This window comes from Cavia porcellus, unplaced genomic scaffold (assembly GCF_034190915.1).
Source record: "Cavia porcellus strain 051 isolate PalLab524CR breed Dunkin Hartley unplaced genomic scaffold, mCavPor4.1 scaffold_9, whole genome shotgun sequence".
Classification (NCBI taxonomy): domain Eukaryota; kingdom Metazoa; phylum Chordata; class Mammalia; order Rodentia; family Caviidae; genus Cavia; species Cavia porcellus.
The window spans coordinates 75,881,968-75,905,353 of record NW_026947492.1 but is presented as its reverse complement, the minus strand read 5'-3'; the positions used below and the strand labels follow the sequence as shown (position 1 = coordinate 75,905,353).

General features: G+C 46.7%; 1 protein-coding gene and 1 long non-coding RNA gene across 9 annotated transcripts in view; one reads left to right on the top strand and one right to left on the bottom strand.

Moving 5' to 3' along the window:
• The window catches only part of Elp4 (elongator acetyltransferase complex subunit 4), a 195,056-nt gene that overhangs the window by 133,209 nt on the left and 38,461 nt on the right, over positions 1 to 23,386 (top strand). The gene's annotated exons all lie outside the window — the stretch shown is intronic.
• The window catches only part of LOC134477722 (uncharacterized), a 43,465-nt gene continuing 28,961 nt past the window's right edge, over positions 8,883 to 23,386 (bottom strand). The window contains exon 2 of the long non-coding RNA XR_010049880.1: positions 8,883 to 15,125. This is a non-coding gene — a long non-coding RNA (uncharacterized LOC134477722). The remainder of the gene's footprint in view (positions 15,126 to 23,386) is intronic.

The window sequence follows — 23,386 nt, the reverse complement described above, 5'->3', positions numbered from 1 at the left end:
GGGACTCAGTTGTGTGATTTCCACAAATGCACAGAATTAAAAATATTTGTGACAGAAATACGTAAAATCACGATTGAATAAAAGGAAGAAGCTGACAGCATGTTGGATAAATGTGAGATATCTTAACAAATGATTTTTAAATGAGGCCATCTGTTAAAGCTTGCTGGTGCTGTGAGTCTGGAGCGAGGGGTTATTTATGTTTTCACGCAAATCAGGCTTTAAGCAAAATACTCCGGAAAAAACAGATGCCTTATAGAAATTCATTATTCCTAAAAATAATTACAACCTTCTAAATGTTAACATCTCTTCCTTGCAAAGAGTGGTGTTATGCTAATACTGTTTATATGTGAGAGTGTGAAATCACTGTATCTTCCCTGCAGCCCCTCCTCCATCCTCTCCCCAGGAGATGCTCGCCTGTGTACCAGGACCAATTTTCTACTTACTTAGCCAAAAATAATTGACCTTTGAAAGTCAGAATGCAAGTAGTTGAATTTGAACTAATATCTAAAGATAAACCTAATCCTTCAAGCATTATTTTCCTCCTACTCCTTTGGTCTTTTTGACAACCAATTACTAAGTCTTGCCAGATACCTTGAAGTAGAGGAAATTTTCACAGCAAAATACAGTTGACTTGTTTCATTAATGCTAAAGATTGCATGTAATGAAGAGAACAAGAAGAGAGCACTTGGCATAATACTTAAACCGCACCAGGTCCTGGGCAGGCTGTGCCCTCAGTCAGTGGCCCTTGCCCATGCAGAGTCAGTGGTGAGCTGCTCTGAAGTGAGCCTCCTGTGTTTTTGTGATACTCATGGTCATGATACTCAGGGTGTGAACAGACTGCAGAAAAGCCTGGGGACAGAAATCCCAGTGAAATTGAGTCCCTCACTTTCTGTGTACAGGTTAGATGAATTTGAGCATGTGTATAAAGCACAAGTTCAGCCAAAGATTTAGCTCAGTGGTATGAGTGCCCGCCTGGCAAGCACGAGGTCATGAGTTCGATCCCCGGTACCAAAAAAAATCCCCCAAAACACAGCAGATTCAGTTAGAGGAAGAAGGACTGGAGGGGACGTCCTGTTTGCAGTTTTTATCCTTGTTGAGATAGCTGCGTGGTTTCTCTGATGTGTAACCTCGGGGAGGTTGTCCCTGAGAGGGAAGCCAAGTGCGTTCCTGAGGCTGCCTTAGGACTTCCCCATAGGAGCTTTTGGCACAGTCTTTAGTGAACACACAAATGAAAGCAGTGTCAGTCATTAACTGGTGTCCTCCTGTCCTCGAGGATATTTTAACTGCAGTAAGCTCACATGTGCTTAAAGACAGGGGCCTGTCCACTGGGTACCCAGCAGCTTCTCCTGCCACATGTGGGGCCATGGCAGAGAGGGGGCCCAGGAGAGCTGAGGGAGCCTTGTGGCTCCCTGCCAGCCCCAGAAGTCTGCAGCTGCCAGCACCCCACCCAGCGCCAGGCTGTGTGTGCCAGGAAGTGACCCCCACCCAGGCTTCTTCACCCCCCTAGACCTGTGCGGAGCTGTCTGCCCAGAAACTGGGCATGTGGCCCCATCAGCAGTGGCTTTCCACACAGATTGGGTGGCCAGGCACTGCTAAGGCAACCAGCATCCTGCTATGCCCTCCACTTCCACTGGAAGCTAGACCAGGGCAGGCCTGCCCTCTGGAAGGAAGGAAAGCAAACCACATGCTGCTGTGTGCCATGGAATGGACCCTGGACTGTTCATCAGAGGATGGCTCCTGGCCAAACAGAGCCTTCCCCTTGCTGGAGGGCTCAGCATAGGGCACAGCTGATGTGGCTGCATCCCCCTCCTGCGGGCCAGATAAGGGACCCCTGCTGCATCACATGTCCTCCTGAGAGAGCACATGGCAGGCTCCCTGAGATCTGCTCTCCTCACTCACGAAGAGGAATGTTCTCCCTGCTATGTACTATGTGACCGCTTGTCCTCAGCCAGGGCTTCTGCGGCTGTGCAGAAGAGTGAGTACAGAAACCAATTAAGACATCAGCTTGTCCTGATCCAGCCTGTAGCCCCTTTCCATGGGCTCATGAGAAAGTTTCCTCCTAACAGCTTCCTGTTCAGGTCCGTTTTGAGCTAAAATTTTATTTCTTTAAAGAAATTGTTGGCTCTGTAATTTTTGCCTCTGGTCCAAAACAGTAATACCCTTGTGTTGTAATGACTTTGTTTAAAAACAGAAAAGCCATATAAGTGATAATTGTCACCTGAAATAGTAAAGACCGTAATAAGTACCAACATGTGGAAAGCACTCCTACGAATGGGACTTCATAGAAAGAATCAAAGATCAAAGCAGAGGCATCTTCTGAACTGCCAGGTCACCTGTGAGAGCACTGCTGTTAGCCAGATTTGGTGGCGCGTGCTGTCATTAGGTACCAAGGGCGTCTGAGGCAGGAGAAAGGATGGTTCAGTTCCTCTGAGAAACTGAGTGAGATCCTGTCTCGGAACAGAAAAAGGCCTGGGCATACAGCTCCTAGGTGGTGGGGCCTTGTATTCTATCCCCAGTACTGCCACCAAAGAAAGACACTGCTGGTGTTTGACTCTATCGAGGCGCTTCCCCGAAAACCTCCTGTGCTGTCTTCCTAGTGCCAGGTCTGCAGTTAGTGGTTGCAGTCATTTGCACAGCGCCTGCCCTTTTAATGCTTAGTATGTGCCAGCAGTCCCCGTACAGGGCTCAGTGTGTCCCACTTTGTTAATCTCTGTGTCCACGAGAGCAGGATCCAAAGAGCTGAGGTAACATACACCGGAACTCAGGGCCACTTGCTGTGTGTGCTGCTCAGTGGACTCACCTTCTTCTGAGCCAGAGCATGGGGGTCCTGCACCTTTGCCCTGCACCCACCCCATGCCACCAATAGCTTCCAGGGGCGACAGTGAGCAGTGTCCCGCAGAAGAATCAGCAGCACCCAGGAGGAGGTGGACACACTGCCCTGGGGTGTGTGTGGAGACTGGAGGGTGAGGGACAAGCACCATTTCCGGGCTCCCTGTGAGGGAGTGCGGCATCTCCAGCAAGGCCTGCCTGGCCCTGGTGCAGTAAACCTGAGTCCAGGCCAGTGCTGCTGTCACACCAGCCTGAGATCAGTCTGTTGTCACTGTCCTGAAGAACAGAGGTGCACAGGGGGCAGGCAAAGAAAGCAGACCTATCCAACAGTCCGTGCTGCACAGACTCTGATGGGAATGTCACGATCGCCACGCCTGCCCCATAATGCCACTGCTGGTCAGTGTGCTGAACAAGTGACCCGGGGACTGCCTGGTCTTTGCACAAACAGAGACCTAGGAAACATTACCCTTTCAGCTGCCTCTGAAAAGGGAACTCCCGAGACGACCCACCTCCCTGTCCCGGATGTGAAACAGGGTCAGGCTGCAGGCTGCAGACCCCCGGGCCTGCCCTGCCAGGGGTTATGCCAGCAGCAGAGTCAAGTTGTTCCTTCTGTTCCTCGCCCACAAATTCCAGACAGCCACGGTACTGGCCTTGTGAGATGGCTCCAAAGGTAAAATCAGAAAAGGCTGTTGACTACTTGGTGTAGCGCCTGCAGCCTCCTGGCCTCCTTCTTCAAGGCCTCTTCCTGGGTACTGAGTATAGAGGCTCCTTTCTGTCAGAACTGATTTTTGTTCTGCTCGCATCAGGACATCAACTGCCAGCCTGCCACATGTCCCGTGTGAGGACCGAGTCTCAGTGCCCCGCAGCTTGGCACGGCCGCCAGGGAGCTCAGCAAGGCTGTGCAGGCCACGATCAAGGGCCCAGCCTAATGCCATCTCCTTCAGTGTACTTACTTCGTTGTGTGCTGCATGAATTCAAAACATGACGAAAGATGAATTTCTTAATACGTACATTATATTTTCTGAGACTGCTAATTCTTTAAGGAAATTAAGGAAAAAATAATGAAGCCATGTTACACAGGTACTTAATTTTTTTAATCTGGGCTAGTACTATGGTAATTAATGCTTATTTTATGCAAACTAGACTGTATCTGTTAACGGACACATTACTGCCAAGAAAGTATTACTTGTCTTAATTATCAGTAATGAAGCAGGGATGCGCTGCTCACTTAGATATAGCACATCTAATGACCTTCTCAGCTTGAGGCTGGGCTGAGCGGCATCAGCTTCACAAGTCATGCTTCATTCAGCTCCTGGCCTTTGCGTAGATTAATGCTTCGTGGATGAGTTTTAAAGTCAGGCATAAATTGTGTCTGGTGTTTAAAATTGATTTAGTGCTTGCTCCTAGTACATCATTTTCTCATTTATAAAGGCTCAATTTTATCTTCAAGCTTAAAAAAATAGTCTGTTGTAAATTTAGGGTTGCCTTACTAGCTTCCAGTGTTTTTTTTAACCTTACTAAATAAAACGGTACCTGTATTTCCATTTGTTTGACCAAAGGACACGCTGGAAGACTGGAATTTCTTTATTATTTCTGAATTTAAAACAATGAGCAAATATTTACAATGACAATTTTGAGCTAAGAATGTAAATGTATCTAATACTCTTTTTCCCTGTTTAAATTTCTTGAGATGACCAAAAAGCTAGTTATTATGAGAGACTTTATGATCTCCCTGAATAAGCCTCTTACTGAATAACAGATATCTCATTTCATGCTGTTGAAACACCATCCAGGAACTCTTTAAATGTAGCCTTCAGCTCAGGAGGAGAGCTTCCCAGTGTGTTAGAAACTAAGGGCGCTGGTCTGTTGAATGAGAAACAGACACTGAAGTGGTGAATCAGCAGGGATTTCGATTCTGTAAACTGTGGAACTCTCCTTGGAAACCAGTAAAGAATGGACACAGCTCTGGTGTACCTTGCAGGAGCCAGGGCAGAGCAACAGTGTGGGTCTGGGATCCTGGGGGCTGTGTGGCGGGTACTGGTGTGGAGAGGAAGAGACAGGAGTGTTTCTGCCCTCCAGGAGGCCAAGGGCAGAGTGGGAGGGAAGTGGTCTCCATTAGCCTACTCAGAAGTGCTAGGAGTGGAGCCTAAATGCTGGGTGGGCCTCTTTCTTTCTCTCTCTCTCTCTCTCTCTCTCTCTCTCTCTCTCTCTCTCTGTCTCTTTCCTCTTTCTTTCTTTCTTAACTTGAGACAAGGTCTCACTGTGTAGTTCTCACTGGCTTTGAACTCACAGACTAGCACAGGCTGGTCTCAGGCTTGCAGTAGTCCTCCTGCCTTAGCCTCCAGAGTGCTAGGATTACAGCATGTACCACCATTCCTGGTTTGGACAGGCCTTGAGTGGTGTAATCTTCACTACAAGCCCTGTTTTCCTGCTGCTGTGAATAGTGAATTTTGAAAGCTGTCGTTTAAGGAAGTGCTTTGGAAGGACCCACTCTCTATCTAGTGGAAGCAGGCCTGGATGCTGAGTCTCATGGGCATTGGAAAAGTGCTTGCAGCCCGGCCTCCTGGACTCTCCTTGCCCTTGCTCATCCTGCAGGGTGCAGGGTGCAGGCATCTCTCCACTTAGAGCCACATCTTGGCTGCTCCCTTCCTTCCACTTCCTCCCCCAGGCTGACCTCTGTGTCCTTCAGACCCCTCCAGGCACCAGGCTGACCTCGGCAGGGCTGAGACAGACCCCAAGCTGCATGTGACCTGCTAGACCTGTACTTCCTGTCCCATGGTGACCCCAGGACTGCCACTGCTATGTTATTCCCTCTCCACGCCTGGCCTAGTAGCTGCGCCATAGACATGTTGCTCATCACAGGTCCCAGACTCCCAGGGTGTCGAGCTGCGTGAGGTACCCTGAGCTGACTTCTATGGGAATGGATCCCTCCTGCAGGGTACTTCTTCCTATGCCTGCACCATCGCTGTGTTCTGAAGCAGAAATGCCCACGTGGAGCCTTCTCTCTACGCTGAGTTAGCATGGAAGGAAAGTTGGCTCGACTCTGGGGCTTCAGAGCCGCAGCAGCTGGGTGCCACCCTAGATTAGGGAAGTTTCTCCAATGAACCACAGCACCCATTTATCAGTGTGCTCACCGCTGGTTCTCCTACCCTAGATTAGGGAAGCTTCTCCCACACAGCAGTCTTTTCAAACCCAGTTTGCTTCACTCCCACAGAGGCCCCACCTTTACTGATTCTCATCGGCTTTCAGTGGTGGGCCATTCTTTAAATAAAACATTTGTAGTTACACTATAAACTTTGGGATTTCTTTATCCCTAGAATAGGTGCTTGTAAAACCAATAATTTAACACATGTACCATTTGGCCAAGATGGAATCACTGTGTACAGTTAAAACTATCGAAACTTATTCCAGTAAAAAAACAAAGACTTTAAATACAATTAGAGTCTCACCAAAAACAATAGTGCTCAAAAGTGATTAATGTATTATTTTTATATTGGCAAGAGCAGGGGACCAGTGAATGGGGTTCAAGAATGAAGGGAGGACTGGCCCATTGAGGTTTTCAGAAAGTCGGGAGGGAAAACTTCACTTAAAATATAAAGGCTTACTGAACTTAGTAATGGTTCCACTCACATCCGAAAATGCTTTTTTAAAAAGGGATGTTTTCAGGAAAATAATGCGCATAGCCAGCACAGTGATTTATATTTAACAGAACTAAATAGCCACATTTGAAGTAAAATACTCCCTGGCATTTGAACAGCTGTTATATCTAAATCAGATTGGAGCACTGTGATTCACCCTTCCCAGCTGTAGCAGGGGTGGTATGTTAGTCTATTCCAGTATTAAATATGCATAGTATATTTAAATTTGAAACTTTAAACACATATTGTATTAAGCTGATAATTTTTAGTCATTTGAGCCTCTTTTAAAGTTAGAAAATCTTTTCAAACCCTTTCTATTTCACATTTTATATTTGTATTAATAATTAGCAAAAATACACACTTTTTATGTACATGCTTATAAATCCATTGGTACAATCATAAGAAATTTGAAGTTCTATTTTCCTGTGTTTATTTCTAATTTCCTGGCCCAAGCGGAGCCTCCTTAGTAGTAAAATGATGGAAGTAGAATTAGGGAGAGGTGGTGACTACAGGAAAGCAGAATTAAAGCCTTCTGAGTCCGCCAAGACTAAGGCTGAAAGGTGTGAAGCTCAAAACTGGGTACCTGTGTGCCCTGTGGGTATGCTGACTGAAACTGCTCATCTATGCCTGCTATGCTGGGAAACGCTGGTCCACATTGGGAGAGGTGACCTGAGGATGGACAGACAGACAGCTGACAGTCACGGGGCACTGCACTCCTTCTGCACAGGCCCACCTGCCTTTGCGTGTGTTTGGGTCCTGGACACATGTGGGCGTCTCATGTCTGTTGAGCCGTGAGTGGGCAGCGGTAGCAGCCTGGGTCACTCCCAGAGTCGGTGTCTGAGACCCTTCCCCCACCACAGAAGCAGCGGGAAGGGAAGCCTTGGCAGAATAGCCGAGCCCAGAGCTACCGCACGTGAGGTATAAGAGGCGACTAGAACGAGTGCTAGAAAATAAGGAGAAAGCCAAAGTGCCAGAGGGATGCGAGAAAAGTCATACACACCAACTTGAACAGGAACCCACAGCCAGCCTGGGAAATTCGAGCTACAGGGTAAACATTGGAAAATAATCCACTAAAAACTGAACAAGCTTACATGATTCCAGAGATGGACAAGTGGATGGGCAGATGGACAGACGAACCCCTTCCTTAGAAAATGCCAATGAATACAGCACAGAGAAGTGGAAACAGAGCGATGACCCCTTGGCAGTCAGGCTTGGGAGCTCTTGTGTGGCGCCAGCTCAGATCCAGCAGAGCCACGTGGCCAGCTGGGGGCCTCCCTGCCTGGAGACTGTGGTCAGGAGGACACATTGGCTGGACTTGGACGTGTAGCTCGCCTTGGGGTGGACTGCCAAGGCTGTGGAAGGCAAGAGAAACCGAGGACTTAGCAGAGACCGAATGTCCTGATCCCACCGGCAGCTGGCAGGGGCTGGGAAGGCTGCTGGGTTGGCTCTGCTGTTGGGTAAATGTGGATTCCACCACACTCACACTGGTGATGCAGGAGAGAGCCACTCCCTCGGGAGTACGCTCCGGAGGGTGTACCGATAGGGAGTCCTAACCTCCGTCTCTAGGGTGGTTCATAGATGGCTCTTACTATGCCTCGTGGACCAGGACTGATTCATTTTAGCACTGTCCAGTAAAGACAGCATCTTAAAAATAGCTGAACAAAACCAGGTTATTGTTGTAGCCTAATACACCTTGATATCTTAGCATATGTATCTTTATTCTTCCCAAAGACTGAATATCAACTCTTAGCTATAGTACAGAAAAAAAAATTTTGTGCAGTTCTGGTTGCCCTTGACCCACTCTGTAGCCCAGACTGGCCTGGAATTCATGGCAGTCGTCCTGGCTTACCGCCCAAGTGCTGGATCACCATGCCTGGCATAGACAGTATACCAATGAATTACTATCTTCCTGTCCTTCTAAATCTACTCTAATCACCAGTGAAATGACAGTTGCCTTTCCTGAAAGGAGCTCTTGTAACTGCGGACTCACACATACTGAGAAAGGAAGGCTCTAAGAACTGACTCTAATGTGAACAAGCAATAGTTAAGTTTGAATTTTTAAATTTATTTAGGATGGGGAATGGGAGTTATTTTTAATGGGTTGAGTTTCCATCTAAGAAGATGAGAAGTTCGAACTCATGGTTTTTCACTTGTAGAGGATTTTGTCATAGATAGCAGTATTTAATCATTAACCTTAACATGTACAGTTCATTTATTTAATATATGCTAAATCTTTTCTTTATATTAGATATACTCCTTGATATCAAAAGTTTCTGAAAATTAATCTTTTTCATTGACTCCAACTTTTTGAGGTATGTGATCTTATATCAGGTTCTTAATCCTTCTAAATTTCCATTTTTTATGTATAAAATAAGAGCAATAATGCCGTATCACAAAGTTATTAGAAGGAGCAGATAGTTTTAATACTTTTATTAGGAAACTGAATCTTACTCATACAAAAGAACTCTTAGGCCAATGAATACGTGGGAAGCACTTAAGAACAGATAGCTGCTCACATTTTTTAAGACATTTTCAATGAGTTAACACAACTCCTTTCAGATTGGTTGTCTGGGGGGCACCGCCTCTCTTAATAACAGCTTGTAGTCACAACCTGCATTCTCTGTTCATTTGATGTAGTTGGTTGGCTTTCAGTGGCTGGGACAAAATACCATAAGCCTGCAACCAGTTTGGCTCCCAGGCTCACAACAAGCAGAGCCATCCAGGGGAGGTGGGGAGGTGGGGAAGTGGGGAGGTGAGGAAGGGGAAGGAGGCTGCTGGCAGCACCTCCAGCTATAAACCCACAGTGGATTAATTAATGGCAGCCGCAGACCCAGGCACCTTCAGCAGCCCTCGCGACACACAAGACTTGGGGACATTTGACAGTCCAGCGTGGCGCATTCATAGGAGGGCCCTGTGACCCTGTGGTCTCTCAGGACCCCGTGGCTTCTCAAGCCTTGCCCCAGTGGCTAACCCTGTAGCAGCCAGGTGAGGGGAGCCGAGACCACCAGGCACGTGACCACCAGCCAGGCATTGCCCCCTATTGGACAGCCACCACTGCCCAGAGACTGCCAGGTGGCTGGAGCCCCTGTGAGACCTGCTAGGCTCAGGCCAGCCTCTGTGGACGCATGCTGGAGGGCTGCTGGTGGTGGCAAACATAAGCGATCCAAGGGGTTGGTCAGTATCCTCCAAACTGGAATGAATTGGAAGGTTTTTTTTTTTAATGTCATTTGTCTACTTATATCTTTCATGTAGGAGTGGATGTGAGGCAGTTAGCGTAATGCCATTACTGTCACCATGTTACTGAAAGGCAAAGCAGCTGGGAAGAAAGGAGCCTTTCGAGGCTTTCCAGGCACCCTGGGCCTCCGTGGACCTTGGCCAACCGGGGGTTCCGTCGTTTCTGTGACCTGTGCCACTGTTCCACATGATTGTATTTTTAAAGCAATCAGGGTGTTTTCTGAGGAAGAGCTGGTATACTGATGTGCCCACTCCTAAAATAAGTCTTGGTGTTTGAAACCGAGGGCCCAGAATGTGGAGGGTGGTGGAAAGAGCCAGGGATGGAGTGTGTGTTGGTGCTCTCAGGAGCAGCCGCTGTCACTGACAGTTTCCTGAGCTTGCACTGCGGTTTTTATTGAAAAAGCTTCTCTTACTAAAAGAAAATACATGTTTGGTTCCAACAGAAGACAAAAAACTCCTGTTTTCACTTCCTGAAATGATTTCTAGTTTAGCTGTGATGAAACATTGCTGTGATTTCATATATGACATTAAGCAATTAAAGATCAATTTTAGTGTCCAAAAACTAAGACTCTTAAAGTCCCCATGACCGTATATGTCATTGCATTGTCACTAAAAGCTTTGGGTTGAGACAGGTTTGAAAACTATTCTTGCACATCCTTGAACATGGAGCTGCAGTCTTTTTGAACATTTTAGTGGTTTCTCTAAATGATATTACAAAGGTTAAAAACTCATAGGCTGGGGATTTAGCTCAATGGCATAAGCACCTGCCTGACAAGTACAAGGTCATGAGTTTGATCCCCTGTACAAAAAAAAAAAAGAGAGATTAAAAATTCTCTGCAACTGTAGTTATATTACCTCTCTTAATAAAGAAAATAATAGATATATTTTATTTTGAAATATTTTTTCAAAGCAAAAGTGGGCTACTTATAATCAAAATGTTAAATTTTTCTAAAAGCAAAAAAAATTTAATCCTTGTGATACTTAAACATCATAAATACTTGACATTCTACATGTTAAAATTTCAGAATATTTCTATACATATATAATATTTGATACCATATATAGTTGGTACCTATAGTTCTTGTTAGTAGAAATACCATCTAATATTCTTAACATACTGCTGGGAATACCAGTTATTCAAAGGCTTCATTTACCAGGTGTGTGTGTCACCTTTCGTGTAAATAAACTTTCATATACAAATCATATTTCTGTGTGATAAATATAGGAATTTTAGTGCTACTTCTGTGTCATTAGTGTGTAACAAAGCATTGTTGTATAACGTACCTGTGAGTCACACAAGGTCATGTCATTCCATGGTAGGAATTTGAAGAGCTGGAGAGTTGGTGTCTTCTTACTTCCCTCTATTGTGTGAATAGTATGTAAGCACCTCTCTGCGGTTTCCTGTGGTGGCTTGGAATTTATTCCTCTGCACGTCTACAAGTCCCAGGGGGAATCCCACAGGAGCACCCTAGCCGGCTGCTCGGGCCCTGGCCCGTGGCCGCTGCTTCCCCTCTCGGAGCTGGCTCTCTTGCTGTCCTTGGCGGGCATCCTGGCCCCTGGGCAGCAGTGCTTCAGGGCGCTGTCCCCTGCCCACACCCAGCCCAGTGTTATTTGCCTTCATAATTCTGTTTGAAATGAAGATGTGACCTATCTTCTCCATTTTTCTTCCACGTCTTCTTAGTTTTTTGAATACCTGAAGGTGAACTCCATCTGCAAAGGGAGGTCCTTGATAGTTGATTTGATTACACTTCCTGCTGTGTAAGGCCTGTCTGGCCTGTAGACCATGATATTGAATATTGTTAGTGTTTGAGTTGAAGTCATCTGAGTGAAGGAAGGTGAGCTCCTCATGGATGGTTGGTGTCATGGGTTTTTCCCCAGAACCCAGTGTCCTGGGCAGGAAAGCATATGCATACCGCTGGCTGTGAGTTGGGAATGAGACAGGAAAAATAATGCTAGGACATAGATTTGAATACTTTTAAGCAAGGTGACTTCCAGACAGCTCCAGAGACAAATCTAGTTTGTGCTAGAACAGGACAGTGTGAAGACTTCTGAAAGCCCCAAGTCCACATGTGTACTCTTCACTCACCACTTACTTGTTAAGTGCCTGGTGTGGGGAACTGCTGCTGACTGCTCTCTGGTGCCACTAGTCCCACACAGTGTGATCCGCGATGGTGCTTATGGTGACTGCCGTACCTTGGTGCCTACACTCCTAGTCCCAGCTCTGCCCTTGCCACTTTGCTGCATTGGGCAGGTTCTGATCCCAGCTGTTGGCCAATGATTCTGGTCCCAGTTCTTGGCCTGCTTGCTCATCTTGAGCAAAATGGGGTCCAAGAAGCTCCTAACCTGTTTGAAGGGTGAATGGGTAAATAGAGGTGCGCCCCCACTCTCCTGGAGCAGTAAGTGTCCTGTACACTACAGGACGTAGAACTGCTGCATTACTAAGTTAAACTTTTAGACCTCCCCCATTGACACAAATGACTCAACCGTAACACACTCCTTCATTGTGGTGGCTCTGCCATGTGGTTTGGGAAGCAAGACTCATAACTTGAACGAGTCAGATACCAATTCAGGATCCCAATGGTTACATTACTGAGTATTGCTGTGTGCCTCGAGTGCCACAGGAAGTGAGCCCTCCATGATTGCCCCGCATCAGTCTTCACAGGCACGCTCCACAGGCTGGCCCGGCTACACTGTCTTTGGTCTTCATCACTAGCTTCTCACCACATTGCAAGCCCCTGCAGTGCCGGAGCCGTGCTTCTCCTGTCTGTTTTTGCACCGCAGCACATAGTGCCCTCCCCAGATATTTGTTGAGGACAGCAATTGAGGAGGAGGAGGAAGAGGAGGAGGTCCCTACAGGCCACTGTGACCAGAGCAGCTCTGGGAGGGGGCAAGGCTGGACACAGAGAGGCAAGAACACCCTCGGTGTTGTGATTGAGGAGAGCAGAAAGGGCTGGGAGGAACTTGAGAACTGTAAAATCCACCATACTTGCGCCCAGGAGGCACAAGGTCACTAAGCAACAAGCTTCTCCCCATTTTACAGAGGAGAAGGCCAAGACCCACAGAGTGATGGGTCAGGTGGAGTGATGGGTCAGTGATGGCTCTGTGCCTGTGGCTAACAGAGCTCGCAGGGTGGTGGTAAGCGAGGGCCCATGGTCCAGGCATCCTGCAGGTCACAGCCTGAGCCTAACCTGCAGGGTGCCTGGACCCCAGCACCCAGCAGTCAGCTGGGAGGGGCATGAGCTGGAGTTTGTTAAGGAGACGGAGCAGTGATGCAGCGAGAGGCCTCCGGTCCAAGCCCATATGGCCGCAGTGAGCTGGGTCCCAGTGAGCGTGATCCCAGTGAGTGTGAGCCGGGCTGCGAGCTGGCAATGGCAGGAGGCTGCTCCACCTCTGCCAGGAAGTCTGCCCTGTTGCACTCGAAACAGCCATAGATAGGAGAAATAAAACAAGCTTTGCTTTCAGAAATTCTGTCTCAAAAGCAGACGGGTTTCATGAAATCAACAGATAATCAAAAACATACCAAGCGCTTTTGAAAACAAAGGTCCAGTGTATTGGGCATTGCTGAGCGCTCTCTTGGCACATCATACATAGAAGAGACCGACAGACAGACTGCCCCAGGTGGGCTGGTGCTCCGACAGCCAGCTTTCACTCACAGCCACCTGAACTGCTTCTTCTACAAATGGTCTTTATGGGAAATACAAGAAAAGGCACCAGTGAACTGAGCTTCCTTTGCTTTGTCATCCAAGTGGCCTGGAGTAGGAAAAGGTCACCTTAATGTTAATTTTATCCCCTTTTAGTCACCTGGAATTGCTCTGTTTTTGAAACAAAGCCAATGTGCACAAGATCTGATTTTCTTTTATATTTATGGATCCGGAAAGTCAGTATAATAAAGACTACATATGTACCTCAAAAATATTTTAGACTCTTTCATATATTGTTTGGATATTTTGAAAGGATTAACCAAGTTTGTAATTTATTTAATGAACTGGCAGGTGTATCTTTGGTCTTTTTATTCTTTCCCTTTTTGCTTTGTAAAACATCATATTCCACAATGATAAATAATGTGCCTCCAAATTATCCACTCTTGTGCACTACAACTCCATATTAATGGTACAGCTGATGAAAGTAAGTATCAATAACCTAAAGATGCATAGTGCTGGGGACAAAGGTGGCATTTTACATTTTTATTAACACTTGTAATCTTCTCCCGCTTGATTTCTTCTAGGCCAAGCCCAATTTCTTCTAGACCATGGGTCAGTGAGCTCACACTGATTCTCATGAATGATGGGCTTGGTTCCACAGCAGCAGCACCAGTCACCAGCACCTAAGTCTCGTTACCATCATTAGGAACAACCTAGGCTGGAGCAGTGTGACTCAGAAAGCATTACTGCCTTTAAGTCACTAACCATGACAGCCAGGTACCCTCGAAATGGTGTATGCTCCTTAAGCTTCCTATCTTTAGATTTTACAGTGCAGTAATAATAACATCACATAAAATTCAAGCCAGTGTTCTCTTTTAAAATATGTTAGCTTCCCTTGTTACCCATCATAGTGCCCTTCCTGAGGTGAAGTCTCTGTTCAGTGAGTGATCCCCCAGAGCCAGAGCCAGGCTCGAGAATGACCAGGTCTTGTGGGGATGGAATGCAGACCTGCTATAGCAGATTTCCACAGCCTCCAAAGGAAAACGGAATTATGTTAATAAACCACAAGAAGCTTCCGTTAGCTTGATAAATAAGTACATGGAAAATACAGGTTAGGAAAGCATTTGTTTAAGAAACTCCTCATCGGACTATTCTAGCGATGTCAGATACAGTTTTCAGTTCTGAAAGATCTTAGTTAGAATTTAATCTTGGAAAATATTAATAGCAGCTTACAGCAGGTAAGCTATAAAATAGCACTGGATGCTGTCTGTTTAGTTTCTGGTTGAAAAAGCACAGCAGTACTTTAGTTCATTACCTTTGAAAAAACACTAACAAGATAATACAGCTGCCTCTGATTAAGATGTAAATTCTTTCTAATTAGAATGTAAATTCTTACATTTAAATGAAGACATCAATTGTCAGGATGCCATATGATATCTCACTCCACCTTGCCTGCGCAGTCCTCCAGCTCGCTCTCTGGGCTCTCAGTAGTTCTGCAGTCCCTTTGTTCTTGGATTCTTGTAATATTCTCTCTTCATGTTCCCTTTTCACATTGCTTTTGTTTGTTTTCCCCCTTGCATCTGATATTGTTGTGCCTTGGGATTTTGCAGAAATTTGGAATGAAAATTGAGTTCAGTCAGTGCCAGTATTTGCTTGTGCCTCAATTACTTCTGCTGAATTTTCCTCAATGCAAATCAGGCAGGTTGCATAAGGTGGTGCATGTATTTGAAATAATTAATTTTCCGTAAAATGATGGATCAAGTCCAATCAACCTTCGTGGAAACTAAATAATAGAATAGAGAATTAGAAATTAATTAACATTTTGTGTTGTTAATACTTTCTTGTATAAACCAGCAATCATAAGTTTTACCGTTGATTCTAACTTTTTCTTTATTTGATGTTGATTAAAACCTTGTCTCCATCATTTCTTGCCAGAAATATGTTAATAAGAAATACCATGTCAATAATATTGAAGCAAAGATTCAAGAAACAAAGATTGTACAAACCAGTGAGTTGGTTTTTTGTGCTTCTCTTTACTGAGCAGTAGTGAAATTCCTGCCTTGAACAATGCGCATTAATCTGTAGAAATCTACTGTTATCCTGGATGAGGCCATGACCATTTGAACAATCACAGCCTCACACTTCTTTTATGTCATGTTTCTTCAACCAAAAAAGATATAACTTCAGAGCAAATGTAATTCACCAAATTTACGGTGCTAAGGAAGGAGAAACCTAGAAATTGAAAGAATGCACTACAGATAGAGGGGTGCCTTCCCGAGTTACTGTTTAATGTTTTGTTGAAGAACACCTCAAGCATGGCGGTGCACGGTTCTGGGGAAGACGTCTGTGTTCCTGTCTAGCACGCGATGCAGAGTTTGAGCAGGAAAGCAAAAATTTTGCAGAATGCTTCTGTTTATAAACCAAATCGTTCAGGAACAGAAACATTTGTGCACAGAGGTATTACCGTATGTAGAAAAATAAAGAGTAAGACAACGAAGTGCCGTGAACCTACAAGAGAAACGAAGTATACAAACCTGAAATAATAATAAATAGCGTATGCTTAAGAGAAAGAGAATACCGCACAGCAGGAGCTGGACTGGGCTGTTCACATAAGTCTCTGGGTTCTCAGGGCCCTGGCTGTGCTGAGGGAGGAGACAGAATTGGAAGGACTATCCCGGGAGGCGGGGGCCTAGGGAGGACTGGTCGGTCTGTGATGAAGCAGAATAGGCCTGCAAGCTCATCAGAAGTTCCCTTTGGGTGTTCAGTGGTGAGCTTGGTTAGTAATACAAGGATTTGAGAGCCAGAGGATACATTTTATTTTATTTTTGTTTTATTTATTTTGGTACTGGGGACTGAACTCACAACCTTGTGCTTGCCGGGCAGGCACTTAAGCTGCTAAGCTAAATCTCCGGCCTTTGGAAATACATTTTAGTACTAACTGGCTGACCAACTACTTGTGGAATTATAAAAATGACAGTGTCAAAAGTATTTTCGGCTTATCCAGCAAAACTCTTACTGTAGTTAAACTGCTGTCCTATTTTCTAATCATAGTCACAAATAGGACATTTCTAGTTCTAAAGTCTGAACTGCAGAGAAAACTTCTCAGCTAATTAGTGTTAGCAATGAGCCCATGATGCTGGGATTCACTGTTCCACCTCCCTTGACCTCCATTGCAGTGCAATCAAGAAAACGTTGTTACTCATCCAGTTACCTGCTTAGAACCACAGTAGGCTTGTCTTTGTGCAATTCCAAATTTGTAGTATTGTTTACATACTTTCTTAGTTTCTTGTTACCACTGTAACAAATTACCACAAATTTTGAGGCTTAAACAATAGAAGCCGATTTCCCTGAGATTTGGAGAGCAGAAAACTAAAGTTAATTCTTTGGAACTAAAGTCAAGAGGCTCACAGAACCACATTCCTGCGGGGGCCGTCAGGAAGACTTGTCACCCCAGCTTTCCCTGCATGAACCAGGCTCCCCTTCCTCAGCTTGGGGACAGTTCCTCAGTCCTCGAAGCCAGAATTGTCAGGCTGAGTCCTCACTATGGTCTCTCTGGTTCTCTCTTTTACTCCTCTCTTCGACGATCCTTGTGATTACATTGGACCTGCAGATGAACCAGGTTAATCTCCCTGCTTTAGAGTTATATGAGTCACTTTCCCATCACTGGGACAAAATACCCAACACCTGTAATGTAAAGGAGAGGTTTGGGTCATGGTTTCAGGGGGTTTAGTCCATGGCTGGCTGGCTCCAGGCAGAAATGGCATGGTAGAGGGGCCTGACAGAGGAGTCGTGCCTCTAGTGAGCTCCTTCAACCAAGACCTGCCTCCAAACAGCACATTTACTAGGACCTCATCAGGGAATAATCCCCAGATGAGCAACACTCCATAATCCAGTCACCTGTGAACACATAAGACTGAGGGGGGCATTTTAGATCCAGATCTTAACAAAAGCAACTGATTAGCAACCTTAATTCCATCTGTAAGTTCATTATCCCTTACTGTATAAATTGGTGACATGTAACAAGTTCCAGATTGTGCTGTCGAAGTCGCTGTGGGCTCATCGTCCTGCTGACCACACAGGCCTTTCTTGTTTGCAGACCTGTTACTGTTTTGGCAGAGAGAGGAACTGCTTTACTGGCTCAGATGGAATTCTTTCTCAGTCCTAAAATAAGCTACTATTTATCATTTTAGCTGAATTTGAGCAAAAGAAGAAACTAAACTACAGACAGTGTTATCACAACTATTGCATAACCTAGTGAGCATTTTCACAAAATTGTTTTCTAAAGTCAATCACAATGGACATAGCCAAAAACTGTATTTCAGAGAAAAGAGACTGAAAAACTAGCACTTACTACTTGCTGTGCAACAGAAACTGTAAATATTTTACAGATGTTACTGCCTTTTAATCTTGATACCGCTCTATAATTAGCTGCATTGCACTTTGAGTGGTAAGGGAGCTGCACAGGAAGACAGGAGGTAAATTCCTAGGTCTACATTAGCAAGAGCTCCCGTGGTTTCATCCTACACAAGGTGAATTCTGCGAAATGCCACTTGGGTCCATGAAAGGATTTTTCAGTGATGCGTAGGATCTGGACGTCAGAATTACATGCAATCAACAGAAAGCATAAGAAATCATCCCTCACTTAAAGGAAGTCCTGCCTAGGTGAAGGAGTAGGGTAAAACCTCTGGGGGAGCAGTGTGGCCTGGGGGCTGCCTGCCTGCTTGCCTGTTAGTTACCTGTGGTGCAGGTTAGGTGAGCGCTGTGCCCAGCTAGCAGTGTTTCCACTTGTGGCTTTGGGAGCCGGACAGCTGTGGGTCAGCTCCCTTGCTCTTTTACTGCTTCTCTTCTACTGTTTACACAGAGCCTCACCTTCCTTTCCTGCCCCAGAGGGTTGTTAAGGAGATTAGCTGTGCACAGGGTCACCTGGTCCAGGTCTGGCGCACGGCGAGTGCCAGTGACTGGGAGCTGCCCTTACTGGAGTAAAATCCAAACAGTACAAGGGCTGAGTTAATGATTACGCAGTCCAGAGGCATAGGCAGGCAGAAGGAAGAAAGCTAGTGGTGCGGCCAGTAGCTTCACTGCAGGGCCACAGACATAGATGGGGAGTCCTGGCTTTGTGAGTGTCACCATCAAGAGAATGGTACAGTAGTGAAGTGTACAGGATCCGGGAAACAGCGTCTCTTCAAATTCCATCTGTTTTCTGGTTTATCTGCACCTTGTTGCCTCATTTTTAAAGTAGGAATAAATACAGCACCCTTTTAGTGGGGTTGATGAGAGATTGCTTCTGTCCACGGAGTTAAGAGTATACGCATGAGTTTTTTGGAACCACATGCATAGTTGCCTGGTGCTGAAATCTTTTCACACATGTTACTTCAGGCTCTGTTTATTCCCTAAATGGGCAATTGACACCATCATGCAGCCAGGAACCAGGACTGACAAACATCATGACGTTCCTGATAACAGTAGTTTCTAAAAGTTTCTGCCTACCTGAATACAGAATAATACAAACCATCTGAGGTGATATTTTGTAAGATACTTTCTATATGCAGATGTATCTGCCAGAGGAAATCTTTGTTGCCTTCTAAAATAGTAGTCTTCTGCTTTATCTTGCAGGAGTGGGGGGCCGACAGGCCATGATAGTTATCACTCCTGTGTATCCAGTCACCCCAAAACTCTGCCATGCATGCATTTTCTTACCCCGGCCTTTTACAGGATGGGAAACTCGGCAGGGATCAACCCAAGTGCTCCCTGACCCTAGGGGAACAGTTCCTGACACCCTGCTCTTCGGCCTGGAGCACCTGCTAGGTGAAGGTGGGCAGGGACAAGGAGCATCTTCCATGATCCAGTGGTCCATGCTGGCCGTCAGCTGTGAAGTCACCTGGAGCACTTGTGTGTGAGCTTTGGTGTCACCAGGACGTCTCGGCATAGCACCTTTGCTCACATGGTGGCCAGACTGGGACACTGTGTCTGGGGCCCGAAAGCAGGGTCCAGATCACTGCATGGGTTGCGGGCCTTCTAGGACCTGCCCTAAGAGGCAAGGAAATGCCCACGCACTCTGGCCCTGGAAGGGAGCAGCCAGGTCACACTGGACAGCAGCAGTGGTAGCAGGGCTACGCACCAACCAGGACCCACAAGTGCCACATGGCTGTGCTGCTTCCAAGGGTGGCAGTGTGACCACCACCAGGCCTGCAGGGGACCATCCTATGGATAGATGTCACAGAAACATGGTTTTGTCTCAAAGACTCAACCTAAAGAAGAAGGTCCTAGTTATGTCACCTGCTATTTTCATGATAGCAGCTTGTTTGTTATGGTTGAAAGAAGCCTCCAGTAGCCTTCCCAAACTTGAAAATTTATTGTTTCAAAGCTTGAATCTCTATTCATACACTAAAGACCTGAAAGTCACAAGGTTCATGTGACGCCTGTAATACTGTCTAAACGTTGTTACAAGAGAAGGAGTCATAAGGAGGTGTGTGAATTTTATCTCAGCGAGTGTGGTGGTTCGTTTGTTTGTTATTAAAGAGAACCATACTGGGTGTGCCACGTGCCTGTAATTCCAACACTCAGGAGGGAAGAGGAGTGCTACAAGTTCAAGGCCAGCCTGGGCCACGCAGCATGACACTGTTTCCAAATAAATAACCACAAAAAAAATGGAACTCTAGCTAATGATACACAAGCTGAAGTGGGTAGAGGTAAAGTGTCCTTTTTTTTTTTTTTTTGGTCTTTTTCATCGGTACTGGGGATCGAACTCACCACTGCCTGCTTGCAAGGCAGGCGCTTATGCCGCTGAACTAAATCTCCAGCCCCAAGGTAAAGTGTCCTAGAAACTGCCTCTTTCTGTAATATTCACTAACAATTTGATAGATTGATGATTAGATAAATGATTAGCTGCTTAGAAAGGCGATAAAGCCAAGTATACAGAAAGCTTAACTAACTGCACGGTCTATATGATGCTTATATATGTGTCCTCTTTAAGAAGTCAACATTTTGTTTGTAGTTCTCACAAAATAATGAGAAAAGTCATAATGGGACACCACTGCACACACTAGAATGGCCTTTCTTTAAAGATTTTTTTCAAGTTTTGTTTTTTTCTAAATACCCTGATGTACTTTGGTGGCATGAAGTTCTATTGACTAGAGCATCACCTGTTTTTATTCAGGACACCAATCCTCACCATCATTCTATGGCTACCAAATCAAACCTTTAGACAAATGATAATGAACACAGCCTTGCCACTGGGAAAATGGAAACTCTAAACTCAGTGTGTGAACAGTGTGATTTCCATTGCAAATGCTGCTCGCCCTAAGAAAACCTTACGCCTCTTCTTTTCCTCTCTAGGCAATTAATTTTATTCTATTTTTTCTCCTTTTCTTTGACCTCAGCAATATGTTCTCTGTTTACATTATTTGCATAGAATGAGGGATCACTCTTTGTCTGCCCAGTCTGAATAGCCTGGCAGTCTTTATGTGGTTTTCCTGAGTTGTGCTAGAGGGGTAAGCCGCAGACCCAGGCATGCACGCCTACACTGTTACACTCTGTCCGACCAAGATGAAGCAGGGCAAGGAGGAGGGGAGGTCTTGTCTTTTCATTGCTGGTCAAAGGAGCTGCTGGGCACAAATAGTAAAACTTTTAAAATGCGTGGCTCTGGTAAAGTTGGACTTTGCGAAACTCTGGTATCCTGAGAGGAGCAGTAGTGATCAGTGCTCAGTCAAGGTTGTTCAGCAGAACTGGACACTGAAACTGAGGCGTCCACTTGTGGCCAGGACCAAGAGTGCAGTGTCGACCAGGGTCTGCGCACGGCACTGCTGGAAGGGGCTTGGGCGGCCGTGCTGGGGCTGAGATCTCGATGCAGGGCAGGCAGAGTGGTATGTGCCAAGCACCAGATGGAGTGTAGTTGGTTCCCTTGCTCTCTTGCCTGCCGCAAGGCCAGCCAGGAGGGTGGGATGGTGCTGAGTGGCCTGCTCGGCCAGACGCCCGGCGCGAGGAACAGCTATTCGTGGGCACTGCCTCTGGGTCTGTATTTCGGGGCTTTGACTCCTATCTGAAACTTGGCAGCATCAGAAGCTGACTCAGATTCTGCTCTACTTAAGACTCGGGCTGTGTTGGCCAGTGTGCATGGTCATGTGCTGAACGTGGGCCCTGGAGAGGTGCTCCCAGACTGCCCAGGGTCAGGGTCGTCTTCAGGGCTCGGGAGGCTGTCCCGAGTGTGCCCAGGCATGGGTGCATGGCCAGGCTCCTGGCCAGAGAACCCTCCTGAGCTGTCTGTGCTGCTCACCTGTTGCCGTGAAGGAGAGCATGGACCTGAACCCAAGCAGAGGCCAGCACCGTGAATACCCCTAGTGTTGCACCGAAGCATTGGTTGGGTGCGTTAAAAATGTTTAACCATCTTGGCTTTTCTTTTCCCAAAAAAATCTGTTCTCTCAAACTGCATTCAACTCCCGATTTTCCTTTCAACCTGTGACCAAACTGCCCAGCTGCCCAGCTGGAACCTGGATTTACCTCCTCTTCGAGCGCACTTCTTGAACCAGTGGCAAGGCTTCGGGGGATATGAGGATGGCAGATTCAGGTTTGGCAGCACCCTGGGGACATTCATCAATCAGAAAATATAAACGAGCCGATCATTTCTCAGACAAAATGGTTCAGCTGAGAAGAGTGTTGAAATGAAAGCCCAAGGTCTGGACCCAGCTGAAACCATTGCCGCTCATGGAGCTGTCAACCTGGTCTTTCTGTGCCTTTTCCAGGCCCACGCTTCCTGCTTTTGTAGTGGAGTGACCTGGTAACCGTGGACGAGCCTGGCTTTGCTGCCAACCTGGTCGTCATGGTGCCATCCTCTCCGTCACCCCTCAGTGCAGTACTGCACCCCACAGCTGTGAGCTCAGCCTGTTGCCAGCAGCCACTGCAAAGCTTGCTGCAGAACCAGGGTGGATTCCAACTGTGGATGAAGAATTAGAACTTAGGTCACCATTGCATGCTAACGAGCCACATATGTAAATATTTAAATGACTCACATACTCCTCAGATAGAATTGCTGCTGTCCAGCTGGGCTACTGAATGTTAGAAAAGCCTCCTACAAAAACTTACAATGTTTTGTGTATCCATTCTTTTATGCAAAGTACCAAAAATTAAGACTTAAGAGTTCTGGAAGGGGGAGGTGGCAGGTGATTTCCAGAAGGGGCGGGAGAGGGTGACCGTCCCAGAGACTCCGGGCTCATGTAAGGCCCAGGGCCCTGCTCTGTGAAATTCAGGTGTGGCGTCTGCAGTTGCCATGCCACTGTCCATGGCCTGTCCTCTGTCACTTCGCAGTAAAAAGCCTTCCCTGGAAGCAAGTGAGCCTTGAGGCTCTCAGGCCCATGAAATGGAAACACATTTCCTGCCGTTCAAGCCCCCCGAGGAGGAAGTGGGGCTCACCCTGCTGCACTGGCTGCCTGGCCCCATACGGGTACTTTTCTTGCCCATGAAGCCCCACTCCTCCTGCAGGTCTTACGTGTCTTGGCCAAACCCCCGCCATCGCCAAGGGTGGGGGAGCTTGGGCCCTGGCTGGGAGGACAGCTTCCGCTTCCCCCTCCAGGTGTCCTGAGGTGAGCGCCTGGCCCTGACACTCCCCAGAGTCTCAGGGCACAGAGGGGCGCCTAGGCGGTAAAGTGACCAGGGAAGGCAGGAAAGCACCCTTCTTGCAAGGCCTCTGCCCACGAGCTGTGGTCTCCCTGTTCCAGCCCTCTTCCTCCCTGGCCTCAGACTTGAGGGGGAAATGAGCAGGACTTTCAGGGCAGGATTAACAGTGCCTGGGGCCCTGAGTGCTGGGCCATCCGAGCACGGGCTCTGCACAGTGCCCTCAAAGCTGGCCTGGCCCGCGGGACAGACCCAGCCTCTGTGGAAAGACCGAGAATGGTGGCTGTAGGAATGTTGAGTGCTGGTGAAGCCCTCCGCTCTCCCATCCTCAGAGAGCTCACCTAGCTGTGGTGTCCCAGTCCCGGCTCACAGGTGAGGGAGCTGCGCAGTAGAGCCACACAGCTTCCCGGCAGTGGGCTCTGGGGCTGTGATCTGGAG